General features: G+C 35.8%; 1 protein-coding gene across 2 annotated transcripts in view; it reads right to left on the bottom strand.

Moving 5' to 3' along the window:
* DMD (dystrophin) overlaps positions 1-26,793 on the bottom strand; it is a 566,297-nt gene that overhangs the window by 410,002 nt on the left and 129,502 nt on the right. The gene's annotated exons all lie outside the window — the stretch shown is intronic.

The raw sequence follows: 26,793 nt of genomic DNA, 5'->3' as shown, positions 1-26,793 counted from the left end.
CTCAAAAGAAAATGTTTTGGGTTTAAAAAGCCTAGAAATACTTGGTTGCAAAAATTTAGTGAGTACAAATACTGTCATGTAACCAAAAGAGGCATAAAGAAACAAATCATCTTTAAATAGCATCCAGAAGACATTTGTCATTTGATTTATTCTGATATTGCAGGCTGATACAGTACTAGTTTTAGTCAGTATAATTATACCCAAGAACAACAGATTCACTGCATATAAATGTCCTGTCCCAAAATAATTTCATATGTTTTTTTACACTACATTTTGTATGCCTTATTTAGCCATAATTTTACATCTGAATCCTACATCTGGAAGATCAAGTAACATAAACAAAACATATATTTTTAGGAGAACAATACAAGTAATTGACAAAATTGACATATCCATTCATCTTTTTCAGAACTATGATAAACGTCCAGTTGACTACCTTGGATATGCTATGAAAGCAGGAGAGGGCTGTACTATTTTGAATGTCTGGATGAATACAAAAGTAAGAAGAAAGAAAGAGAATTAACTCAATTGCTGTTGCTAAGAAAACTTAAGCCTTTATGATAGTTAGATTTAAACAGCCAGGAGCATTACAAGCCTAATGAAATGGCACTTCAATGCTTAAAAATCAAATAGAGACTCTAAATTCACACAAATTATCAATACAATTATTCACACTACTATCAATAACTGTTCTTGTTTCACTGCATGTCTCCTCTCTGGAATAGTTGTACAGCTTATTTTAACTACTTGGGACTTGAAATATGTTTTCCAGTATCTACTGAGAAGCAAGCATGATTTTCATGTATGCAGTTTAATATTATACAAAAACCAAAATATTATTGTTATTTAGCTAGTTAGAGAGGTCTACATTTTGAAATAGCCCAATACACCAAGAGGTGTACATTTTGAAATAGCCCCATTCAGGACCCTTGAAAGGGGAAAAGAAGTGGCTGAATTTGATTTAAAATCTCAGTAGGCAGTTTTGTACTTTGCACAGATTTAAATATTTCTTAGATTGAAGACTTAACATTCTTTTGCAACCATAGACTCATCATGATGTTGCTACTAGTTATTCCAGTTATTACCCAGAATTAATTGGATTGGAATCATTTTAACAATTCCACATGGCACTGCTAATCCCTGGTGAAATCTAAATGTTAATTCATTAAAAAGAAATTAAGTAGTCTTCTCAAATTTTCAAACTTCTAGAAAGTACTATGTGAACTGAAGTAATTCCCTTTAAGTAACTAATCTTCCATTCTTGCCCCATCTGTGTAACACTAAAACATTTTTAAGACCCCTTGGTGATGAATCAAGAATAGTTTACAAAAATACATGCTAGCACATGACCTTGTTTTTTAATTAGGCCCAGAACAAACAGGTGTTTTTATTCTCAAAAGTCTGTGCACCTTAACTTAAACTGTCTTACAAACCACTCTGGTTTTAAAGTCAAAATATCTTCTGTGGGACAGCAGCAAAGGGAGTCCACCAGTGACAAGTCTAACTGGCAAGAGGCCACTGCTGGGCAGCAGCTGTCCCAGCAGGCAATGTGCCAGTGTGATGTGCCCGACTTGGCACATCTGAGATCCATCCAACCCAAGGAGGGATACAGAGTCCACAAGCAAATCTTTGCAAAACTTCTCTTCCTCTGTGGCTCTTCCCTGATATTTAGTGAGAGGAAGCAGTGTTTGGGAGCTCAGTGAGACAAGCACAAACCCTGTGTTAATCAGCTCAGCTGAAGCACCTCATCCAGAATAGTTTGGCACTAGGTAAGCAAAACTTGGGACAGTGAAGTCCATGGCAGCACTGCCATCCTCTTCATTCATTTCTCAATAGCACAATAAACATCTATCCATCAGAAGATGATATTTTCCCTTCCACTGTAACAGTCAGATACAGAAATGCTTATGGTTTAATTTACAAATAATAAAAACCTTATGTAAGATTTCAAAAGTTTCAAGAATTTATTCTATATGAGCTTTTGCTTTACTTAACAATTACCAATTATTTTTGTCTATATGAGCTATTACCCTGATTCAGGCAGATATTTGACATGTCTAAAGTAGTTTTAAACACCAGATTTGAACTTTATTCTCAAATAACTATCACTGTACTTTTAAGATGTAAATTTAGCAAAAATGAGCACAATACAATTTGTGTAAATTGGCACTTTGAGGCTATCACACAAAAGTTATTTGGAAATAGATTTTTGAAGCTGATTTAATTTAATCCAAGGGCCAGAGTGACTACAGTGAAAGTCCAAAATAACTATAACATGTTTGAAAATAAAGTTAGGTGATTGGCCTATATTTTTCCTTATTTTTTCCTCTAAATTTGATGGCAGTTCTATAATTCATAGTTTTCTAGATGAGCACTAAAAAATCGTTCCCTATATTTCATTGAAAGCAACAGATGGAAAAGCTTTACCTTTGTAAACAGAGACTTTTGCAGACACTGAAGTTCATGAAGAATAATCCCTTCATTTAACTTCTTGCAGAATGCTCATATTTAAGACATTTATTAGAAATAAAGAATTAGGCCCCTAAATTAAACTAAAATAAACCACCAAACTATCTTTTAGGAAAGTTTGAATTTGAACTGCTAGGGTTTTGAACAAATAAAAAATAATTAGTGTTTCCTAATGTTACACTAATGTCAAAACTTGAGTAATAGCAAGTTCTTTTAGTAAAGTACAGCATCTGGAAAAGCTAAGTCCATATTAAAGATTTGGGAATGATGGATGATTAAAGTACTAGCAAATACTGAAGAAAATATTTCTTTCTCCATTATTAATTATTGATTGAGTTTGTTTCCTTTAATTTTCTTCTTTTTAGTCCCCTGCTAGAACTCATTTAAGAGGGAAATGTTTTGGTACTTTTTGGAAGAAATTGAGACAGTGGAAAAGAATAAACTAGCCCTAAGGGAAGGAGAATGGAGAAAGTGAGCTTCATTCAGCTGCTTTAATGTCTGCATTAACAGACAATAAAAAGACCTTTAAAAAAAATGCAGTGAATTTAGATCTTAGTGGATGGAATTACAATGAACTTAATGGTTCTCTCACCAGAACACCTGAGCTAATCTTTCTCCTTAAAATGAGAACCCATCCCTGTTTTCTTATCACTGTTTCCACAAACACATTAGTTCAGACTGTAAAATATATCTTTCCAAAGTAATCACCATGACATACAACAGTGTATATCTGTGTGTCTGTGTCAATTTTAATAGTTTATTCCCTTTTTATTTTTTACATGATCTTGTCTATGGGTATTCAGTTATTTAATCTTAAATCCCCATTTCAATTATGATGCTAAGGCATTGTACACAATTTGGTCTGTTTTTTTAAAAGCCAGTGCAATGGAATCTCGAATGCTTACAGAATGAATAGAGGCACATGCAGATGATGCTACAGCAGACAGTGCCTATAGCAAGGACTTGAAACATTTTAATACCTGCACCCTGAGCTGTGTCAGACAGAGCAGTGCCAACAGGTGCAGGGAGGTGATCTCCTCTCTGACCAGTCCTGGTGAGACACAAATAGGATGCTGGGTATTTGTCTTAAGCCTTCTGTACTTCTTTTCTCTCTATTTGGCATCCTCTTAATATTGCCAATAAGTATAGGCTAAAACCACTTAGGAATAACACTATGCTATTTGTAACTAAGAAATTTATTTTTACTGGGTGAAGAGAACTGTTTCATTTCCCATGGCCCAAAGACTTGTCCTTTCTTTATCATGTGTTTTGAGGTCATCTGTGACCTTATCAAATTTTTCTTTTCTTCTCCAAATATATCTTGACTAAAAGCAGTAAAATTCACCAATTAAGGCAGATTTGCCTTTTTATAAAACATAACATGATAAAACAGCAAGGAAGTTAATGCCTTAAATTGTTCCAGCACAAAAGAATTAAGCCCAAGGTCTATTATCAAGTGTAGGCACCCAACATTATTCAAAATCAATGAAAAAGGAACAAAGCAAACTGCAAGCAACAAGACCTATTGTGTACAGACCTATTACTTTCACTGAACTGTTAGGCAGCTGCTGAGAGTTTACATTGGTGATCTGACTTTAGAAATAAATGGCTCCATTTCAGTGGTTGCCCTGAATCCTTGATTCAGGACTTCCATTAGATGCAGTTTCAGAAAAGAAGTCTACTGAAATGAAAGTGTGGGTTCCTGGATTCAGAGCTGGAGGACATCCACTTATGTTCCTTCTCTGGCAGAAGGGGATAATAGCACACAATAACACATCCTTGCTGACAGGAAGAACTGACAACATAATTTTCCAACAACAACAGTAGAAAACTAGAAACTTCTTCAGCTCAGGTCACATAAACCATTCCATTTCCTTTCTGCCTCCCTTCTCAGCAGAAAAGAGCAAACAAACCAGGGTTAAACCTTGCTGAGGCCAAATGGACACTGTGGGTTTTCTGCAGGGGAAAGCAAACAAAGTGATTCTCCTTGGGCCACCAGACAACAATCTCAATTCCTTTCCACTATAGAAAGCAAACAAGGAACAAGCAAACCCAAACCCTTACATCAGCCATGCTATCTTAACACTGACAAGCCATAAATTTCACACTCAGAATAGCAAGAAGCTATGGGACCAGGAGTCCACTGAGACAATTCAGAAGGAAATACTAATGATTATTTCAATATTCTTTGAAAAACAGTTGACTGCAACAGTCTGAAACAGTTTCTGTGGTAAAATCTCACATATCTCAAAAATTGTGATATCAAGCAGTTGATGTGGATGAATCAGTAGAATCTGAAAAGGGATTTCATGCATATCCACTCTTCTGCCACAATACCAGGGAGTCCTCACTCATGCTCTTGGTAAAATGATTTATTCTCTTATGCCACTAGAAACTACTTGAGGATTCTCCTAGAATCATAAATTTATAAGTACTTTGAAGAAGTGTAAATCAAACTCAATTGCTTATTCTCATGTTGTCATAAACAATAACTTCAAAAAATAACACAATAGTTTTAGCTCTTTCTAAAATCATTTTGTATCAGCACATAGCTTAATTATTACAAACTAGCAGACTAGAAAATGTTTTTCAAGAAAAACTAAGTGCAGACTTGGTGGTAAAATAGGCAAAACCAGAATGTAATTTAAATTGTAGTTTTAAAATTAGATAAGAAATATAGAAATTAATGAATTCCCACATTAGCTGTTCAAGAGGACTGTGGCCTTTACAGTGCTGTAGCCTTTACAGTGCCCAAGAAAGGTGTGATCATGAAACTTTATCAATAAAGGGAATGGATGGAACTGAATTACTAAATCAGATTAATGCATTTGGAACAGAAGGTGAAATTGTTTGAACTTTAAGAGTTTACAGTGATCACAGGTCGAGAGTTACAGCCACTACAGCTCTGCATAAAAACAGAGCTGGCCAGAGAATGACAAGACAGGGAAGAAACACAACATACTCGAATCACAAAAGCAAGGCCAAGAAGCACCTTCTTGTTTCAGCAGACCGTTTCTTAATTAATTACTGTGCTTAAAAAAACACCACACTCTATTAGTCTAAATCAAAGTATACTTCAAAAGCTGTAGCTAGAGACAGTTTTTAATAACCAGGCGAAAAAATATCTTGTGACAAATTAACTACTTAACTGGAATCTGGAGAACATAAGTTGCCAAACAAGCAGTTATGACAAGACTCTGAATTTATGGAAAGATTGTAATGTTGCCCATGTTATCAAGAACTAAACCACCCTTTTGACCTCTGATCTGGCTGAACTAAATTAGACTTGAAAAGGGTATTTCAGTTATTTAAATGCCACTTTATTATTCACCTTTTTTTTAAATTTGTTTTAAGCAAACCTATTTCCTTTGACCTCTTAGCTTAAACTTACTGTAAAAACAACAGGGATAACTACCAGGCTAAGTTACTTTTATTCTCCCATAAGGAAAAATTGCTCTGTATGTCTACAACATTTGCCAAACAAAAAGATACCTTAAGCATAATCTGTAGTGGGAAATACTCCAGGAGAATAGTGAATTTAAGTATTTTATTTTATGACATATTTAATTTTGAATTTTAATGCAACAGAAGGTTAATAAGTAAAACATTAACATTGTCCTCCAGTCTTTTCCATCACTCTGAAACAAAATGGTGTTAAATTAACATGGTCTTTTATTTTACTTTTTATGAAATTTTATTACTCAAAAATAAAACTATTTTCACAAGCAGCTGTGCTACTCAGCTTGCTAAATAATTGAGTTTAGCTTTGCCACTTCTCCTCAGCCTGTAGCATATGTGCTTTACAGACAGAAAGTAAGATCCAAGGACAGGGACAAGATGAGGAAGCTTTTAACTATGAAGCACAAAATATGAGAACAAATGCAAGGAAAAACAGTACATATGTTGTCAAGGTCCAGCAAACAGTTGTGTCAGTATGTGAAAAACTGGCTTGGTTAGAATGGGAAAAGACACTGCCTGTAAGCAGCAGCACTGCAGTTTGCACCTAATTGTTCTCCTTGATTCCATGAGCAGCCTTATTGGTAACTGTCAAATCAGGAATCCACCTCACTTAGAAACCATAAACTTAGAGCATCACAAAGCAAATCAAAACATTTCAGAAATTGTTTTGAAAACACAGTAACACAATGGTAGCAAATTTTCAATTTTATTGACAGATCCTCCTACTTAAAACACATTAAAGTACCTGGAGTCAAAAATTGAAATGGCCCACCCCTGGCTTTCTTCAGCAGAGCTGTGCATCTTCCAAGACCAATTAATTCCTGAGACAATGTATTTCCTACTAATTATACCAGCATCAGTCAAGCTTCTTTTATTCTGAACTCAGCAGTGACTAAACGTGTTTAGAGAGCAAAATTATGGCTTTATAAATATATTAGACAAATGTCAGCCCATTAACCTGTGAGTTAGATACCATGGATTTGGAAATTGCAGTTTAAGAAGACCAGTAGCCTTCTCTTAGGATTTTCAAGCACATCCATTTGTTAACATCTTTAAATGAATGTCATCCAGATATTAGTTCAGATATTATTTTCATATAGGATATATGCAGGATTCAAGGCAGTACAAAATTGCATTATTGGCCAGAATAAGATGCCAAAATTCCAATTAGCAACTTGAAAGATATATAAATATTTAAATAAGACCTTTTCCATTTCTATAAGATTGCAACTCTATATTTTTTATGCTCAACTCCTAAGTACTTTTAGTTTTATAACCATCTAATGTATAAATAATGAAGGTATACTATAGAAATCTGCCTATATACATTAGTATATGTTTATATATGCACTTGCAAGGCATATAGTTTGAAGCCTAATTATTTGTAGGATTCTTGAACAAGTCAGAGGAAATAATCTAAAATTAAACAAACAAAACAAAACCCAAAACCAACAAAATACTTTTGATGAGAGAGACTATTTTAGAGAATCAAGGCCATGAAAAAAATATACACTTTTGGGGAACAGACCTACGCATCTTAGAAGAGTATTCATTTGGTACCCAAAGTGCATGGTATTAAGGCTTTCTCCCCCAAAAGTCTGATCTCATGATTCTTGAAAAAAAGAGCTCTTTGGTCAAAAAAACTAAGATTCCATTCAGTTCAGTGATCTTTACGTAGGTGGATTTGCCTGCTCATAAGAAGTTCCCTGCAGATGTTTGACCCTACTTTCAATATATTCTGAGACTTGTATTTTCTGTAGTGTAGCTAAAATAAATATTTTAAAATAACTGTAAAAACCATATGTTACTAATTAAATAACTATAGATATATAAATATATGTAAAATTACTACTTTACATATATATAGTAAAAAACACTGATTCATCTTAGGCAGCTGTGTCCCCCCACCTCAAATACACAGAATGCCAAAATTTGCTGAGTTGGGAGGCATCTATCAAGAGCATTTAGTTGGACTGCCAGACCTGAGCAGAATACCCCAACAATCATATCATGTGCCCAAGAGCATTGTCCTTCTTGAGGTCTGTCGGGCTTGGTACTCTGACCATTCCCCTGGGGATCCTGTTCCAATGCCCAGCCACCCTATGGGTGAAGAACATTTTCCTGATATCCAGCTTAAATCTCCCCTCACTCAGTTTCATGCTATGGCTTTGAATCCCATCAAGGGTCATGACAGTGAAGAGATCTATACTTGCCCCTTCACTTTCCACCATGAGGATGTTGAAGATCTGTCACTGTCACCACAGAGCAGAGATCAGTGCCTGCCCCTCCTCTTCCCCTCACAAGGAAGTTGTAACTGCAGTGAGGTCTCCCCTCAGTCTCCTCTTCTCCAGGCTGAACAGACCAAGTGCCCTCAGCTACTCCTCAACTCCTCACATGCCTTCCCCTCAAGGCCTTTCTCCATCCTCACAGCCTCCTCTGGAAGCTCTCTAATAGTTTAATGTCTTTTTTAAGTCATAGTGCCCAAAGCTGCCCCCAGCACTGGAGGTGATGCCGCCCCAGGGCAGAGCAGAGCAGGACAATCCCCTCCCCTCCCTGGCTGGCCATGCTGGGCCTGATGTCCCCAGGACAGGGATGTCCCTCCTGGCTGCCAGGGCCCTGCTGGCTCACATCCAACTTTCCATCAACCAGGACCTCCAGGTCCCTTTCCTGGAGAGAGAGTATTGCTCTCCAGCCTCTCATTTCCCAGTCTATACTCACAACCATGGTTCTATATAGGTAAGACAGAGACCTTCTGGAAAGTTTCCTAATGTTGTGCAGGCAAAAGACAATCTACTTAAGTTCTTCACTACACAAGGGAATTGCAACACTGGAGGAAAAAAAATAGCTTTAGAAAGTGATTTAGCTAAATCAATGCAAGTTCCTCTGTGGATAACGATGGCTTACGTTTACTTTTTCTAAATTGTTATAAGACACTCTTCTCCAAACTAAGACTGTCTACACAAGAGGGCTGATCAAATTTATCTAAGTTCATTCAATTTTCTTGCATACACAGATTTAATGGACTCCATTGTCACTGGTAATGTAATGAGGGAAGAGCAATACTAAAGAAAAAGAGCGTGCTCTACAAACTAGCAATTAAATGTCAATATTATTCTCCTTGCTGGCAATAACCATGATTTCATATCTAGACAACTATGGACACATTTAAATTAAAGGTCATGTTAAAATGCTTCTAAATGTAAAGACATTTCAATTACAAGAAATATAGCTGGTACTTGGATATCCTGGGGAGGCAAATACCCCAGTGATGTGCAGTAAACATGAGTGGTGTAAAATGTCAAGGGAGGGATTGCATAGAAACAGGAAGACTTGCTGCCCTGGCAGGGCTTGATTTTTTTTTCTGCACTGCATACTTAGGAGTATAAAATACAGAAAATACTGTCTCTCAGAAAGGTTCTGAGAGAAAGAAATCTTGGCAGAGGTTCTTTTAGGCGCATTAATCCCCAGGAAGGTAAGAGTACAGTCAAGGCAAAACTGTAAATAGTGTATTTGCAGACAGAATTGAAACTGCAACCACTAAATAAATGACATTTGTTAAGCAACAGCGTTATAACCTGCTGGAAATCAGAAAAGTTATAATGGAAGAATAAGTTTTCTGTAGTTCAATTTTACTTGGAATTTTAGTATTTTTTTATTAAATCAAGGATGTGGTAATATCTGAACACATGTATAATCAATTAATTATAGAGAATTGGGCTAATCTTCTCTTGAATCCCTTTTATGTTTATCTTCTATTCAAATATTGTCTCAAGTAGTCTAAACAAATTATATGCTAAGACTTTTTACAATTATCCATTTTCACCAGGATTTAAATTTCTGCAATATTTGTTGAATATATCAGTAAAATAGTAGTTTTCATCTTGTAGTGTTTCCTAAATCACATTTTTCTCCAGTAAATTATTGGATATGTGAGGAAATCCACTAAAAGAATGTCAGTCTCTAAAAGAGTGATTACTTTCAAACTAGTTATTTAACACATTATTCTACTTTTAATAGAGTTTTGGAGGCTTTTGTCAGTATCATGCAGAATTAGAAGTGGAACCAGATTATGCTTACACAGAAGGGTGTCAGCACTTGCCACATCGCAATAGCAACTCTACTCCAAGTTTGTTTTCATGGAATCATAGAATCATTACGGCTGGAAAACTGATTTGGTCCTCCAAGACCACCGAGTCCAACCTTTGACCATATACCTCCTTCTCAACTAAATCATAGCACAAAGTGCCATATCAGTGATTTCTTGAACACTTCCAGGGATGGCAACTCCATCACCTCCCCAGGCAGCCCTTTTCAATGCCCGAACACCCTTCCAATGGAGAAATTAGTTCTTTGACTCAGTCCTTGGTCCTCTCTGAAAGCTGTTAGTGAGCTGTAGAAAGTGGAAGATGCTGACAAAGAAAGTGGAAGGCAGGTCAAACAGAAGCATGAAAACCAAAAGGATGCTGGAAAAGCATCTGATTTTTCTTCTAAATGTTCTTGGTTCTTTTACCAAGGACAACAAAAAGTAAAAATCTCTTCCCAGCAAGCTGTTAGCTAATTGGTATTTGTTGATACAGTTGATAACTCAGAAATCAAAGCAAAGAGCAGAGTTTCAATATCTGAAAAGATGAAGCCTTTGTATTGTAGCTAAATGGAGAAGAGGCAGAATCTTTCAAGTAGATTAGATTATATGACATATTTGTGTGTTACCTCTGAGGAGTGGAACAAAAGCCACTTGAATGTGCCTCCACTGGAGACAGAGTATTCAGTCATTTACCTTGGCAGCTACATCTTCATCATTCACTTATTTATGTGCAAGGGCATCAGCAAGACAGATCTTGGAATATTATTGTAAAAAAAAAAAACTAAGATGAACTTTCTTACAGGTTTCTAAGACAGCATTTTGGAAACAACATTATTCTTTCTTTTGAGATTACATGCTTTCTGGCATCTAGTGCTCAAATTTTCCTTTTTGTTGCAGCATACATTTTTAAAATAAAATCTTTCAGCAACTGCAGTGAAGCATACCCTTCACACTATAGAGTTTCTGAAGTTTTGTTGCTAATATTTATTTCAGAAAGATGAAGTGCAGAGCTACCATAGTGGAATATAAAATAAAACTATTCCAGAAGTAGGTGATTCAGATGTCTAAGTAACTTGCCCGGCTTTGTGTTTTTTTCCTACACACAGCACTGCTAGCACACTTCCTCTTGGTCACAGGTCCTTCCATGCTCAATCAATTTTCTGGCTTCTGCACTTAAAGATAAAAAAGAAAGGCCACGGGAAGACATTATGATGTTATACCTTTTGTTAATAACACACAGTTCTCTTCTGCCATCTCTGGAATGAGATTCCTGTAGCAGAGGAGGAGGGCTGGCAGAGCATCTCTGCACCCTTCCATTCTTTCATTTTCCAAGAGAGCTACATTGATAGAGGACACCCTGATAATGGGCTTGGAGGAGAAATTTGAGTACTGTAAACTTCAGTACAGTGAAGGTTAAATTCTTCATAGTCACTTAGCACTGGAAGCAGATCGTATACTTATACCTCATTTTTGCATGAGTGAATCCTTTATCCTCATCAACTAGTATATCACCAGCAGAGGTGCAAAGGCTTTTTATTTAAAGAAAGCTCTACAGAAACAGAGTCTGGCAATTGTGTCTGAATTTGGTCTATATTATATAGTTTATTTAACTTTAGTGGCATGCAAGCATGTATTTGTTATTAAATTTTATCACTAAGAACTGTGCTATATTAGAGGAAGAGCAATTGTAGATATGGAAGCCATCCCTTAAAACCTGATGTTTAGCCACCAACAGTAAGAATGAGGAAAAAAAATCCCTTAGAAGATACTCTTCCTCAACTGTAGTATAGAATTGTGCAACAGCAAAAATAAAGTTCACTATTTCACCAGTAAATATTATCCCCATGAAAGATAAGCTCAAAGGACTAGGTCAGTAATCCTGCCTCTGACATTTAACAGTTCTGTTGTATCAAACAAATATGGTTTCAGTTTCTTTGTGAAGCAGCAATGCTAATACTTGTCTACTTTCCCCAGTGGTATTGTGAGGATAAATGTATTGTCATAAAGGTCTTTGAAAAGGAAAAGATGCAAGCATTTTTATTGATGTTCTACTTCCCAATCCACCAGAGTATATTAAAAATAATTTCTCTATTGTCAAGTGCAACCTCTACCAATACATATTTCTCAATTTACCAGTCCTCCTTCCTACAAATTGAAAAGAGAAAACAGATCAGCAAGTATATTCTCTAGTCAACACTGCTTGTACACAAAGGAAAAAATCTGTTGCTGAACATGACCAAAATAATTTTTGCTAAATACAGCTGATCCAATTTGCCTTGAAGTTACACTCTTGTAAAAATACCCAAATGACTTGGAGATTTGATCATCAATCAAATTGGTTGTGGCTGAATATGGAAAACAAAGAAATGATTGGCAACAGCCAAAATGGCTTTACTAAGGGCAAGTCACACCTAACAAATTTGGTGACCTTCTATGACGAGGCTACAGCTTTGGTAGATAGGGACAGAGCAACTGACATCATCTACCCCAACATATGTAAAAGAATTTGACACTGTCCTCCATGAACATCTTTCTCTCTAAATTGGAGATGGGTGGATTTGGTGAATGCACCACTCAGTTACTGGAAGGCCAGCCTCCAAGACTTGTGGTCAATGGCTCATTGCCCACATGGAGACCAGTGATGAGCGGCATCCCTCAGGGGCTGGTACTGTAGCCAATACTGTTCAACATCTATCAAACAGAGGGATCAAGCACACCCTAAGCATCTTTGCTGACAGCATCGAGCTGTGTGGGACAGTCACACATGCCAAAGGGAAGGGATATCATCCAGAGAGACCCGGACAGGCTTGGGAGGTGGGCCAACGCAAACCTTGTGAAGTTCAATAAAACAAAGTGCAAGGTCCTATATCTGGGTCACAGAAACCCCAGAACACATCTACAGGTTGGGCAGAGAAGAGATTGAGGGAAGCCCTGAGGAGAAAGACTTGGGAGTGATGGTTGACAAAAAACTCAACATGAGACAGCACTGTGTGCTCACAGCCCAGAAAGCCAAATGTTTCCTGTGCTGCATCCAGAGGAGTGTGGCCAGCAGGTTGAGGTGGTTCTTCCCCTCTCCTCTGATCTTGTGAGATCCCACAATATTGTGTCTAGTTCTGGTGTCCTCAACATGAGCTGTTGTTGCAAGCCCAGAGGAGAGTCACAAAGTTGATAAGAGGACTGTAGCACCTCCCCTTTGAAGACAGGCACAGCAAGTTGGGGCTGTTCAGGCTATAGAAGAGAAGGTTGTGTGGAGACCTCACAGCAACCTTCTAGTAACTGAAGCTGGAGAGGGACCTTTTATCAGGAGCTATAGTGATAGGACAAGGAGTAGTGGGTACAACAGAAAAAGCAGAAATTTAGGGTAGATATTAAGAAATTCTTTACTGTGAGAGTGGTGAGGCACTGGAACAGGTTGCCCAGAGAAATTGTGGGTGTACCAGCCCTGGAAGCCGAGTTGGATGAAGCCTTGAACAATCTAGTCTAGTGAAAAGTGTCCCAGCCCATGGCACTGGGGTTGGAATGAGAAGATTTTCACTCCAACACTTAACACTCTATGATTCTGTGCTAATAGCCAGATTGAAAAAGTAGTATTAATAAACAATAGCTTCAAAAATAAATAATCTTTCTAATGTGTTGTTCTCTTTCCTTATTCTGCAGAGCAGGCAACCAATTCAGTGTCAGAAAGAAAAATCATCCAGGACTGAAAATGTTTTTTTCAACTTAAACTGGCCAGGAATTACGCAGGCCAGGTTCAGGGTCAATGAGGACATATCTGTACTTGAGAGGATGAAGAGTTCAGTAGCCACATAACAGCACAAAACATCTAATACACAGCTAGAGAAGAGGAGAGAAGAAGGGACTAGGGAACACAACCCTAAACCTAGTCTAATGCTAGCTATTCCTTTGCTTACCTTCTGGAGGGCAGATATTAAAATATTTCGTAAAGATTCCCTCTCAGTGAATCTCAGTTTGATTTTGCACAGGCTGGAGGCTACCTTTTAGGTCCTCTGTGAAATGACTGTGAAAGTTTTCCCTGCAGTATCCAGTGAACACAATAGATTATTACCAAATACATTTTTTGTTTCCCTTACAAAAATTGTCCTCATTTTCCTGTACACAGGTTTCTCTAGCATATTATAAACAAACGCAGGAACATGACAGAAATTAATGCCTGCAGTGCAAAGCATAAAATGCAAAAATAGTTGCTTGGCAACGAGCATGAGAAATAGGAGGTTATGCCTGTACAAACAGCCAAGTGAGTGGCACAAGTACCATTTCTGACTGCTGTGAAAAGGATGAGTAGGAGAGAGGATGTATGAGAGGGGATTGTTTTAATGAAATTTGACTCTGAAGTTTCCCCACAATCATGCATGTGTGATAATAAAATAAAGGTATATTTCAAATTGCTTTCCTTATATGTCCTTAGAACTTTAATCAACAAGTGAAGTTCTATTTTTTTAAAAAGCTATGGTTTTTCATAACATTTAAAAACATCTAAAGAGTTGGAACTATTTTTCCAAGAAACATCTATAAGCATTCTGGCACCCTTTAACAATTAATCAATCTAATGTAACTCTAAGTATATTAATCAATAAGTACTTACTTTTCAGTAATAATTTTCATGCATTGTTCATACACCCAAATGATACCAGACTGATCATCTGGAACAATGGGGAAAAATTACACAGGCCCTCTCTTTACCATATTTGATTCAGTAACTTTATATACAAACTATCAAAGTACCACCTCTGACCCAGAAAGCCTCGTAGTGCAAACTGTGATAGGCGAGAAAAATAATTCAAAGGAATTATAATTTCATGCCTACTTTACTGTAATACTTCTATTTTAGCATTCATCACTGTCCCCTGTTGGATGCTAAGACTTGCCTTACCAGTGGTCAGATCTAAGTGATCATTCTAATGTTCAAATTGGAAATTTTAGAAATGTGAGAGATATTAAACTGAGCTGCATCCAACGTGAACATGCTCTTCATCACAAACAAGATGATATGAGCATCTTACAAGACAACTTGATCTGCCTGTTGTATTATATCCTACATTGGATCTCTGGATCCATTTGCCCAACAGGATTTGCAACTACATCATGTTCTACAGAACATCACGTGCTAGTACTGACAAGTAGGTGCCTGTTAAAGTTATGAGCAGTAAATTGCAGTGCTTCACTTCCTTTCAGTGCACTAACAATCACTACAACCACCATACTCTTTTTCATTGTCAACAGATGTAGCTATTCACAACCTTATTTTAACTCTACAAGCAATTGCAAACAGAAAATGAGACTAAAGCTGTAGTGAAAACCAGAATGGCTGAGGCAGTTGCCTAAGGCTATTAAAATTATTTTTTGTTGTTGAATATACCAGGACAGACCTCCAACTGATACAGCATTATCAAACTTGGGCAGACATGGAAGAAAAGTATCACTGGATGGGTGATTATTTTAATTCCTGCTGAAGATTAAATAAAGAAATGCAAAACCAAACCCCCCCACAACCAATCAGCCCAAATCCAACAAAAAAACCCAACTAAAACCAAGACACAGTGCTATGCGTGGATTCAGTAGTTTTTGATTTGTGATCCTCAATGGTTTCAAACTACTGATGGAGAATAGAAAGATCAAAGAATGTATTTTTACTCTGTGCAATCAATATTACTCTAATGTGAACTTCAGTAGGCTACAATCTCTTTTTGAAGACTGAGACATCTAACTTGCAAATTTCATGAGAATGTGTAGGATCAAGGAAGGAGAATTAACACTCATATATTCTTCCATTTTATTTCTCCTGCCCCTGCAGAATTTTGAAGAGTTATTTCTCTCATCAATTACTAAAGTAATACTCAGCAACTGGTTATTAATCTAACTATCATAGTTCTGCATTTTTATTAACTAAAAAATACTATTCCAGGTTTAATATGCAGGACCTACTTCAACCTGTCTAATACTGTCAATATTATCCTTAATACAGTGACAACCATACTCAAATTGCTCATTCATGCTATATCAAATACAATGGTAAAAGATTCAATTGAATTCAAGCCCTGTTTGTCAAATGATCAATAAAATGACATGAAACTTCTTTCAAATGAAAAATGTATCATAGTTACTGACGTGGTCTCAGTGTCCACAAATTCCCAAGACAAAAACCTTCTCATTTTGTGCATCACAAAACTTTACAGCTTGAGAAGGTAAAACATTTGAAGAATGGGGGACTGATAGATTTCCACTCCATTTGTTTTTCAGCCTATGCAAATGCAAGGTAACCTTAGACAATAGTCTTCCTAAACCACACTTGACTACACAGTGAGCAAGTATTTCAGCTTCATTTAGGCACTTCACTCTGTTCAAACACATGATGCTCTTAGAGCTACCACAGGCAACCTGTCAAAGAGGGCTAATGAGACTGAAATTTAAACAGGGGTTAGGCACACACCTCAAAAGTCACTTCCCAAAGAGAACAGGAACCAAAGGTATAAACAGGTTTTGCACTAGACAGAAAGATATTTTTCTTTCTTTAGCTGTAACTCAAATTCTATTCAGCTCAATATGTCAACAGATATATGCTAATCAAACTTATAGATCAGATCTTATCCTTGGGAAAGAGGTCTGAGTTTAAGTTGTCTATATTTTTAAATTATTGGGAAAACTTTCCCAGAAAAACAGGTTGAACAGAAAAAAAATATTTCTATTTTCAGAGTTATCATTATTTATACCACCTACAATAAAATAAAACCTTATTAGGAATTTTTTCATTAAAACTCTACTAGGCCAAATTGTAATCTTATTTACATTTATTTCACACTAAATGCAAGAGCTTAGTTAGCTAGAGGCTCATTTTATATATATAAGGTATCAGGATCAGCCTTAGCAACATAAGAGAGTGAAACAACAGTAAGACATTAGAGATGTGTCAGCAACAAGTTACACTGTCAGTGTTTCTTACTCTGCAAGAAATCTCTGTCCTAAAAATGGGAACCTCTGGTGGTTGTTCCAGAGGAGCTGGACAACATAGATGTGATGGAATAGACTCTGGACACTTCTTACTTTGCTGAAATTTTCCAAACAAACTTCCTGGTAAATGCAAGATGCTGCTGAGACACTTGAACATCTTAGCCAAAATTCCAGTTCTGAGCACCACAGAGGATCAAATCCCAGCAGTCTACATGTGTTAATAGGCTTAATCATAAACACCATTTAGTTTCTGAGATTTAAGGCATTTGTCCTGATGGAAATTTAACCCAAGCCATTTTACTTATGTTTTCAGTCAAAAAGTAATATAGCATTTCAAAGAAAATAACATCTGAATACAAAATGACAAAACATCTTTTGTCTCTAAACTTCCTATAATAGCATCAACTTAAAAATATGTCTGCCAGGTACTATACATGCATGAATCAATCTTTTTGTATAAACAGCTTCCTAATAAGATCAGTAATCAAATTACAAGAAAGTTATCAGGGAAACTACTTAGTTTAATTGGAGCAACCACCACACAATGATGGTGTCTACATTGAGGGTGCAGCTACCCAGAGTGGCTGACTTTTCCTCCCCAAACCCAAATATTGGAAAGAAAAATAGATGGACTCAGTCCAGCCACAGGAGCATCCACACCAGGAATATTGTACGGATATTCCTGCTGGCAAGAATTGCATGCATCATTCCAAGAATGAAAATTATCTCATCTAAATTCAGACCTATGAGACTACTGGTTTTAACTCTTATATTTCTAGTGTTTATGTTTTTTTTGCCTTTTTTTAATACCTCAAAATACAAATAAAAGTTTTTTTTCAGAATGAAATAGAGAGAATATTTGCCAGCAACTACAGTTAAAAGCAGAGAAGAAAAATACTGTTCCAAGAAGACAAGCAAGCAATGGAGCTTCATTCTTTAGTTATGGGATTGTTATTGAGCAGCTAATTAGAATGACATTATTCTAGTGGCTAACACTACAGCAAGATAATACATTGTTATACACAACTTCTTCTGTAATCCAGGCATAATGGTCAGTTTAAAGTGATCTTTATTTAATGTATAGTTAAGACATTTTAAAATATACATATGTTGAACTGGAGAAGCCAAATTTCTAAAAGATTCTAAAGAGTAGAAATTCAGCTACCATTATCCTAAACACATTATTTTGTTTAAAGAAGACTAGTTGAAACTTGACAAACTTATTCTATTATTGGAAAGTAACAGCCTAACAACATATTCTGCAAGACTTCTTCCTATCTCCAAATAGATCAGATGATTAAAAAAAAAAAAAAAAGGAAAAAAAAAAGAAGAAAAAAACCTAAAGGGAACAGATGAAATGGGGGTTTAAGCTTAAGATGGTGGTTATGGTAATATTAGATTTGTATTTCCTTAAATCCTTCCTCTAGGAAATTGCTAAAATAGGAGAAAATCTATTTTTCTATCTACAGTACTACCTATATATCTACAAAAATAATAACTTTTGCATCCTAGAAAAGTGGTTAAGAAAATTCAGGTCTCTTTCCAGTGACCATGGATAAGACCCATAATCAACATACAGTCCTTTGAAAACAAGAACTTTGAAATTGTACTTTGAAATTGCACAATTTGCAGTTTTAATGTGAATGTTTAGTAATGCTTTTAAAAAATAAGATTCCTATGTTTATGCAAAAAATTAATAAAGTATAGGGAACCAAGGACAAGCAAAGTACAGTATGACAATGCTAAGGATAGGACTTTTTTAAAGTCTTCATTATCGAAAGCTTGTATACTGAATTCCCTGCAACTATTACAATGCATCCCTATTTACCATTGAGTCTGATGACAATTACTCATGATGTTTTTAGTCCCACTCTTTTTGCAAAAGCTTTTTAGCTGCTTCCCATTAAAATATAGCTCTTTTTGAGAACAAGTTTATAAACTGTCACTAATACAGCAATACAGGATAAAGAAAAGCTTGAAGATGGCAGAACATTTCTGCAGTTTTTCTGGAGGCTGAAATTTTATGAAGTAAATGATCTATTGGCTAAGTTCCTGTATACTTCATTTGAAAATGAACTCCAGAGAATCTAATTGGAAAAGAGCTTTAGTCTAAACATGGCTTTGATTGTAAACACTTCAATTAAACATTTCAATCAATGAGATTAAGTGTGGTACTGAAGTTTTTCACCACTGATTTTCATTTTACTTTTGTCCAAAACACAACACAGTTTTGCTTCCCAAAATCAAGAAGATTATATCACAGATGAGCTAAATCTGTGGAACTTCAAAGTAGAAATTACACGGCACATATATTTCTTCTTTTAATTCTAAAAGCCTGATCTGTCCTTCAAAACACTGAATTCCTACCACACATTTTATGAGAAGTAAGTGCTTCCCTCCTCATCCTCCTGCAACTCTGCCCTGTGCAATTGTGCTTGACTGTCTCTCAGAGAGGATGGGAAGCCCCATCCAGAGTGGGACTGGGACTGATGGTTTGTCTGAGAGACCCCCTATCCTACCCATGGCACCCAAGAAGCACCGAGCTGGGCTGTGCCACTGGGGACCTTCAGTTTTCTGCTGCGCTGCTCTTCAGGACACTCAGAGGAGATGGAGAGGGGTTCAAGAACTCAAACAAGAGCTGGGAGGAGCATTGTGGTGATGCTGAGCAGCACCAAGGGGCACAGGGTACATGGTTCTCCCCACCTTAGCCACAGTGAAGCACAGTGTGCCAACACCATTTCCCTTGGCAAAAGGAATCTGAGCAGCTTTTACAAGAGCAGAACAGTAAGCTACTTCTTTCTGGCTACTAACACAGGCTACTGGCTACCTGAAATGAAAAACCGGTTCACTGAAATGAAAACCAAAAAAATGAAACTCATCCCCTTTCTAACAGACAAAATGCAACCATTGGAAGAAGCACATTTTGATTTGTTTATCCTCCCCCATCCCCCACATACTATAGTGTTTTCTCAGTGGTAGGCAATTGAATGCTGAATCATGAGGCATTTTACCTAATGCTGATGTACAGAATAAGAGCAGTAGATGTTATGCCATCTGTGCAGTAAAGCATAGCTACTTAAGTGTTTTCATTAACTCAGGCTTAAAAATATTTATCAGAAGTAACTATTCTATTTTAAAAACATAATAATAAAAAAAACCAAAAAATCCACTTTCTTCCCCTGTGTACACAAACTATTGATGCAATTCTGAGGTAATAGGCTTTCTCAATAATTGCAACTACCCCAAATAATAAAAAATTTAAACAACTGAATGAAAGAGATAAGTGTCTGTAACTATTCAACCACTAAAACTTTTTTGCTTTGATTTAAATAAGCTTTCAGAATTGAATGCAAACCTCCACAGATTCATTAATACCGTTTATTTTTAAATCACATTTTCATTTAAGCAACTTAAATATTTTAAAAGCAGCCTCTGCCTCTGGACATAAATAAAAGAATGCAGCAATATCCTTTGAAAGATGGGAGGCAGTACAACCAATTATGTTATTGCTTTTCTTTTGTGGCAGACTGCCTTCTAAAGGGGAAGAAAGCAATTTCACATATAGGAAAACAAAGAGGTAAGTTTGACATTTTTTCTCATTTTTGTAGGAAAGATATTGATGATAAAAATGACAGGTTAGTATATTTCCTAATACATTTACTCTTGTGCTTGTAAGCCATAGCATCAACTGTCAGCTCTCTGATACAATGCAGTAAACAGTGACTTTTGCTAACAGATACTGGATTCCAGATGCTCAAGGAAAAGAAAATCCAAACCAGATTCTTATTGACTTTACTGTACAATAATTAGACTAAGAAGATAAATATTACTTTTAAATAATAATTTAAGTAGTTTACAAAAGGAGAATTAGCATTTTAAATTCTTTGAAAGTGAGATCTACTAGGTAGCAAAATACATTTTTATATATTATTTATATATTAGATATCTTCGAAATTCATACCAAAACATATTTCCTTATATATTTGTTTTTATACCTGTATATGAATGTAAGGCATGTATATTTATGAGTGCTAATATATGAGTACATACCAAGCCTAGGTAAATGTGATTTATTGTTGAAAGACATTGAAGTGTTTTGACTAAGTTTAGCAATTACACTGAAATAAAAATGTTTTATATGAAATGATACTACAGGAAAACATACCTGTGACAATTATAACTAACTTCAGTATTTTATAGATGTTAGACTTCCTTTTTGTGGAGAGTGAATAATAAAGAATTGATAATTAAAAAAAAATATCAAAACCAAAAATTTGTACCTTAGATTTTGAAATGCTATTCCAAAATTGATCTTCTGCAGAATATGATACAGATTATTGTTTTAAGATGCTTAAATACATAAATAGTCCTCTAATTCTGGAGTCAGGATTGTAGAAAAGTAACTAATTCATACTTTAATTTCCTAATTTAGAAGTGGAATAACAGTAAAATAATTTTCTTAGTCTCAGATGTTTTCTGTGGATTTCTAATATTCATTTGCCATATTGATAGAACTAGGATGACACATAAATCATTGATGAGTGAGTGGCAGGAAGCTTAAACTAGATCTGAAAGAAATAAACAACACTACTTTTTCTACTGACTTGCAGAGAATAAGGCCTCCATGAAATGGAGATACAGGTTCATGAAAAACCATTTAGTTCTATAAATTAATCATTATGATATCATCCAGAAAACAAAATGTGCTGAAAAGGTAATGATAAACTTGTCACCATTTTAGGAAACTGATTATCCTTACACATGTGCAGAATAAAGCAAGCTGCTTAAAAGTCTTCTGGAGAAGTTTTGATTTCTATCAGATGGCCAATGCCTTATTTCAGTATTTTATATGTATTTCATTCCATTAATACAAAACTTTAGCTACTTGGTACTGTAATACTTGAAGTCATTATTTTAGTTTTCAGCTTAGGAATGGCACATAATCAACAATACAGTGGATTTTCAGGACATTTCACTAATTCTTCTGTGTTCCTAGCATGACTTGGATGGGTCAGTAGGATGAAAAAAACTTGATTTATTATTAATATAAAAGTTGTGAGACTAAGTCCTGTAAGATCATTTGAGCTGTGAATGGCACATGCCAACACACCTGTAGGAGACAGGGCAAGACCCTGCCTTCTTACTTGCTTGGTTACCAAAGAAATACAATCCCATTAAAGGGCCACATCTAAGCCCATAAATTCTGCATATCTCTGGAGTTCATTAGCTAGGGCTTAGCAACACATTTCATCATGGAACTATAGCATCAGCATAAAGTCATAAGTCTTAATGTTCAAATATTTACTGAGCTTGTATTTGAGCTACTGACTGTCTTTCACAGTACTTAAGAGCTATGCATCAAATAAAATATTCCTCAGAAGCTTGGGAAAAAAAATCAAGCATTATTCCCTCATATTTTTTTTCACGGCATGCAACATCAAATCATTCTGTTTATGCATGACCACTGAATTACTTGTGAGGAAAATAATTAAATCCCTAAATTCTTCTCCGAAAGAAACATTCAAACTCTATGCCAGTAAAGATCACAGTGTTCTGGATACATCCAAACATAAGGCAAAAATTCCTGTAATTTGAATGAAGGCAAAAAAGACTGGACCCTTCACACAGCCAATTGATTATCTGCTCTACTGGGTAGGACTTATAATGAATGCACAATATGCTTATTCAATAGTCTTAACTTTTATATTATAATAATCATGTTAAAATCTATGGTCTTTTACCTTTCACTGTACTAAATGAGTAAAATAATATTAAGCATTTGTTCCACAGAAATATCTAGTCTTTTTCTCCACAGGATATATTGTCTTGCAAGTATCACTTTTTGAAAGAGTGGTATAACTAAGTAAAAGTATTTATAAGAAATTGAAAGTCAATTTTGAGGTAAATTGAAAGAATTTCATTTCCTCCCACTTGATTAAATATATTTGATGTGGCTAAGGTAATTATTTCACCTGAATATTAAGTATATTAAAATTTGTGAAAAGCCAGTGCAAGGTCTTCAGCAGCTGAAATTTGTGCTAGTATCACAAAAAGGACTGTAAAATACCTAGCTGTGCATAAGCACCAGCCATTTAGAAGCATTAATTGAGTTTAACCTATCAAAAAATTCATGAGATTAGTTTTAGCTATAAATTTGCAGCCAAAATATGCAGGTATTTTCATTCTACATTTATAAAGGAATTCTGAAGGCTCATGACTGCTGTTTTAAATGAAAAATGCTCTCTGACTATAAGAGTGGCTCTACATTGCAAGATTTGCTATACAACTCTTCCCCTCTCTTTTTTAAATGGCTCACACATTAACCATTAACACAATACTTCAAACTATTCCACAGTATTTCAGTCCAAAGAGTTTAGACTATGTTTAAAAAACTCACATCTAATCTTCCCCTTTGTATGACCCTTTAATCAAATATGTCTCCTAAGGCACAAGTCATGTTCTCTGAACTTGATCAAAAGCTAAAAATCCTAGCACCTTAATTTTTGTACTCTTTGCTAAAATAAGGAATCACCAATAGCTGTGACAAATATAGACAAGAAGATCTGTCTGCAGAGACACTTCATAGAGTAAGTGCACCATTTGGTGAATCTCAGTGTGATCTTCAAGCACTTTAGACTACATTGCAGCTAACCAGAAATTAGTTTGCTTTCCAGACAGTGGAGATTAAGACAGCAAAAGGCATGAAAGTGAGAAATACAACAACTAAAGTGTCATTTGTTTACAATTTATCCAAGCTGTATGCTCTTGCAGGCTCTGTTCTACCAATAGTTACATAAGCAAAATGACTAAAAGAGAGTCTCATGGGCTAAATGCTCTGCTTTTCAGGAAACAGCACGAAGGAGAGAAGGCCCAGGAGAGAAGAGTAATGAGATAGCTGTGCCATTGCAGAGGCCTGCAGGATACCAGCCCTATCAAAACTAGAGGAAATGCCAGGGGATGCCATGCTTGCCTATGAACTATTTCACAGCCTAGAGCAGACAAGAAGCATACTTATTGAAAGGAGGTTTAGCGGAGAGGAAGTGGATCTCTTCTGCCATGTCTCCAGTGAAAGGACAAGAGAAAACTGCCTTACGTTGTATCAGGGGAGGTTCAGTTTAAACATTACAAAGATAGAAGCAATAAAGTAACTGTAAGAGAGGTTAGGAACTGGAATAACTTGCCTGGGGAGGTGGTGGTATCGCTATCTCTGAATGAGTTCAAGAGATGACCACATGTGGCATTTGGGGATCTCAGTTAGGGGTGATTATGGTGGCTCTATGATTATTCACAAGTTTTGCACTGTTTAAGTTTTTAATATCAGAAATAATTTCAATTCTTGTGATCTAGACGTGGAAATTACCTTCATGATTTTGAACTTTCTTTAAGCATTGTGATACCAAGTGCTTCCTTGCAGTAGCAGAGGATACTATGAAAACAAGCTTCCCTTTGCCTGTTCCAAGCATTTTATGTCACTGTAATTCCATATAGTGCAGTGTATGGTCCAGAAATGCATGCAGCTCTCTCCGTTACTTCACAAACATTTTCCTTCTCTTTTTTTCTTTCCCACACCCACACACCACCTATGTGCCAAGATAAGAGAGATTTCTGGCCACATACTTCAAAAGGAAGAGTGTTAAAAACAAAAAGTAAAATTTTCATAAGGTAAAACTCTCCTTCTTCTAACTTTTTAGAGTATTTAGTTGATGAAAAGAGGTAGCATTTCTTCTGAGGTATAGACAGCCCCCACTCCCATTCCCACCCACATCCACTCAGTATCCAACATGATAGGCTGCATTAGCCCTAAGAAACATCTTCTGAAAGATGTTTTACTTTTGTATTAAATTTACACTTTCTTTGGAGTTATTCCCTTGTGTCTGCCTACTGTAATTTTCATCACAGTTTTAGCTGGGGTTTTTTTACAAGTATTAAAAGATACTGAAAGACATTCCCAAACCATGCAACCAAAGAAACCGACACAGGTCAGGTTTTACTTTTCTTACAAGTCCAGCAAATAGAGAGAGAACACAGCACACACTTTTAATAACTCTGTTCTTTCAGATGTGAATCAACAACAGAGAGCTGTCAATATAAGTTTCAAATTAAGTGTGACATTTTTAGTATCTAAGTGCTAGAAGACAGGGAAAAAATGCAGCATCTCAGTTAATTTTTCAGCTAATTCATATTTTCTCTTGAAAATTATTTTAGCAATTTTGATGAAAACAGATTACCTTAATATTAACACACATATTAATGTTAATATTAAACATTTATATTTTATAAAAAAAAACTTTTTAAATTAAAAAATAATTCTCTCTATTTTAGTTCACACATTCATCATAAATGGAATGAAATAAATAAGACACTTCTATCTTCAATAAGAACATATACTGAGCACATAAAAAAGAAATACCAGACAAATCCCTGAAACCTAGGCTGTTAATCTGTTAATTCTTTCCTTTTGAATATTAAGAAAAACTTATGTACCCACAAGAAGGTACCTTCATTCAGTGTTTCCAGTTAAAGTACCAACAAACATAGAAGAATTTGCAAAATTGGGTGATGATGTCATCAAGTCTATAATGCTGTAGGTATCTTCAAATTATCACATTCTAATTTAATTTATTTTTTAATATTGCATCCTTTTAATAGTTTGCTGTTCCTGTTTATTACACTACTCTTTCTTGTTATAAAGATTTTAAAACTAACCCACTGATGTTTTAAACAGAAGGCTTATTCAGAATAGCAAATGTCAAGACATAAATAGGGTAGTGTGGAAGTACAAATTTAAGATAAATAGTAAAATATTAATACTCCATATTTTATAAACTGTACCAGTTTCTAAGCTGTTTATGAATAGAACATTAAGGTAAACTCTAGCCTGTATTTTCAGGCATAAATTTTGGGTTTATGCCAAAGTTTGGAAATATGAGCAATATATATACGTATATTTTTCTAAATGACTGTTTCCCAATAGCCAACCTGCAGTATATTACTTATGAAATAATTTGCATTTTTTTAATATGCTTTGCTGAGGAATGTTGAAAATTATTATTTTAAGACCTATGCTCTTATGCTATTAGCTACAGAATGTTGACAGTAGTGGTTCCTCTCATATGTGACTTATGTGACTGCACTGGACATACACTGATGCCAGAAGGAGCTGCAGTGTCAGATCTCTTTTTTTTTTTTTTTTTTTTTTCTCAAGTTATACACTCTACCTTTTGAACCCTGTGCAATAGATTTGGTAGGAGCAAAGTTATGCCCACAATGCTGACACTTACATTAAGAGTCTCACTTATTTTGCACCAGTCACTTGGATAACCACTTCTAATCATTAAGTCATAAGCATCTCCTGTCACACTGCAATAAACAAAGGAATGAGACAGATAGCTGAAGTCACTTTGTCACAGTGGCCACTGACTCACCTCTCAGCACATTTGAAGCACTGTGAGACCTACTAGATGAGAAAATTAAGCCTTGTAAAGAGGCCCTATGGCATGGGATATGAGAATTTACGGGTCCATTTATCCCAGGCCTTTCCCAGAAAATGCCAGAGTGATTGCACACCTTAGGAAGATTACAGTAATCCCAGACAGTTCTGAAGAAATGACAGTTAGCATTGCTGTACAAACAACACTTCCAATAGTGAGCTGAGAACAGATTTCTGCAAATAATCGACTGAAGTGTTAAAATGTTAACTAATCACAGGGAAGTTTTTAAAAATCAATTGTGTGAAGGGAAGCCGCCTCAGGTGTGCTGGAAAATAAACTGTAAATACTTATTCAACACCGTGAGAAATTGTTAATGAGAAAGGG

Source organism: Vidua macroura, chromosome 2 (assembly GCF_024509145.1).
Source record: "Vidua macroura isolate BioBank_ID:100142 chromosome 2, ASM2450914v1, whole genome shotgun sequence".
Classification (NCBI taxonomy): domain Eukaryota; kingdom Metazoa; phylum Chordata; class Aves; order Passeriformes; family Viduidae; genus Vidua; species Vidua macroura.
This window is presented reverse-complemented; position numbering and strand designations above follow the sequence as displayed.